We start from the raw sequence: 2,749 nt of genomic DNA, 5'->3' as shown, positions 1-2,749 counted from the left end.
GTTTATATTGGATATGGGTTATAGATTGTAATTGATAGATGTTGAGATGGTATTGACGGGAATAGTGAAATGATACTGTTATGCCGTTGATTTTGAATTAAATTCAGATTGATCAGATTGTTATCGATTTGGGAGGTATATTGATATGAGATTATTGATATTGTGATTACCAGACAGACTGTGAATTCAGGACTTCGACTGAGCAGGAAACCGAGACTGCAACGAAAGGTATAAGTCAATGTGGTATTGGGAGATGGACTTGAGTCGGTTTAGACTTGGGTTTTCCTTAATCACATACTTTATTTTATTGCATGGAATATTTGCATTACATTGATTAATGTACTTGTTCTCTTGTATTTAGATGACAGGTATTAGACAAGTTATCTTGTGACAGAAGTGCCGGATAGTGGTGGTATCACCACGGCACATTGCACTATGTCTCAAGATAGGATGCTAGTGATAGAGCTACAGTCCTTGACGGTTAGGTCAGGACACTGGATGTGTGGTTATATCGAGTAATGGAATCTATTACGGAATTCGATATAGGAACACCATATTTGGTTATATCGAGTAAAGGGTATTGGAATTCTTCTATTACGGAATTCGATATAGGAATACCAGGGCACTGGTTTATATCGAGTAATAGATATTATGGTTCCATCCTTTACGGAATTCGATATAGGAATACCACATCTGGAAACCGGGATCACTAGACTAGGATTGAGTCTAGTCTGAATTATGATTGATGTCGACAGTTTGATTTGATATTGTTTATGTTTCAGATTTTGATACATATTCATGTTACCTGATTACATGCCTTATATTGTTTATATGATTGCATGTTTCATTGATTTATACTGGGGATTATATTCTCACCGGTATATCCGGCTGTTGTCTTGTCTGTATGTGTACTTGACACAGGTGGACAGGTCCAGGGTCGAGGAGATGAAGAGCTAGATCGTGATTAGAGTGGTGGCACCGGACTTGGACTAGATGTAGGGTTAAACACTTGACTTTAGTTTTAAACCCTAGTTTGAATAAATGTTGAAATACAGGATTTGTATGTTATATACTGATATGTATATATGTTTTATGTCACTACGTTCCGCATTTTAAAAGAAAAATAAATTTAGACCCTGTTTTAATTGATTAATTAGTCCCAATGATGATTAAGAACTTGATTAGCGTCCGGGTCCCCACATAAAGTCTTCCAAAAGTAACTCAAGAATTTAACATCGCGATCAGAAACAATAGTCCTAGGCATGCCATGCAACCTAACGACTTCTCTAAAGAACAAATCCGCAATGTTTGAAGCATCATCGGTTTTATGACAATTTATAAAATGTGCCATCTAAGAGAAACTATCCACAATAACAAAAATAGAATCCCTACCCTTCTTATTTCAAGGCAACCCCAAAATAAAGTCCATAGAAACGTCAATCCAAGTTTTTTTTAAGAATAGCACGCAAAGTGTTCCCAAAGTTCTATTGACAACTTCAGTTTGTCCATCGTTTTGAGGATGACACGTAGTAGAAAACAACAATTTGTGCCAAGTTTAGCCATAAAGTATTCCAAAAGTAACTCAAGAATTTAACATCGCGACAAGAAACAATAGTCCTAGGCATGCCATGCAACCTAACGACTTCTCTAAAGAACAAATCCGCAATGTTTGAAGCATCATCGGTTTATGACAAACTATAAAATGCGCCATCTTAGAGAATCTATACACAACAACAAAAATAAAATCCCTCCCCTTCTTAGTCCAAGGCAACCCCAAAATTAAAGTCCATAGAAATGTAAATCCAAGTTCTTCTTAAGAATAGCACGCAAAACTCAGTTTGTCCATCCGTTTGAGGATGACAAGTAGTAGAAAACAACAATTTTGTGGCAAGTTTAGCCCATAAAGTATTCCAAAAGTAACTCAAGAATTTAACATCGCGACCAGAAACAATAGTCCTAGGCATGCCATGCAACCTAACGACTTCTCTAAAGAACAAATCCGCAATGTTTGAAGCATAATCGGTTTTATGACAAGCTATAAAATGTGCCATCTTAGAGAATCTATCCACAACAACAAAAATAGAATTCCTCCCCTTCTTAGTCCTAGGCAACCCCAAAATAAAGTCCATACAAATGTCAATCCAATTTCTTTTTAAGAATAGCACGCAAAAGTGTTCCCAAAGTTCTATTGACAACTTCAATTTGTCCATCCGTTTGAGGATGACAAGTAGTAGAAAACAACAATTTTGTGCCAAGTTTAGCCAATAAAGTCTTCCAAAAGTAACTCAAGAGATTTACATCGCGACCAGAAACAATATTCCTAGGCATGCCATGCAACCTAGCGACTTCTCTAAATAAAAAATCCGCGATGTTTGAAGCATCATCGGTTTTATGACAAGCTATAAATTGCCATCTTAGAGAATCTATCCACAACAACAAAAATAGAATCCCTCCCCTTCTAGTCCTAGCAACCCCAAAATAAAGTCCATAGAAATGTTAATCCAAGTTCTATTTAAAATAGCACGCAAAGTGTTCCCAAGTTCTATTGACAACTTCAGTTTGTCCATCCGTTTGAGGATGACAAGTAGTAGAAAACAACAATTTGTGCCAAGTTTAGCCCATAAAGTATTCCAAAAGTAACTCAAGATTAACATCGCGATCAGAAACAATAGTCCTAGGCATGCAGCGCAACCTAGCGACTTCTCTAAAAACAAATCCGCAATGTTGAAGCATCATCGGTTTTACGACA

Source organism: Primulina eburnea, chromosome 4 (genome assembly GCF_022965805.1).
Source record: "Primulina eburnea isolate SZY01 chromosome 4, ASM2296580v1, whole genome shotgun sequence".
NCBI classification, from domain to species: domain Eukaryota; kingdom Viridiplantae; phylum Streptophyta; class Magnoliopsida; order Lamiales; family Gesneriaceae; genus Primulina; species Primulina eburnea.
This window is presented reverse-complemented; position numbering follows the sequence as displayed.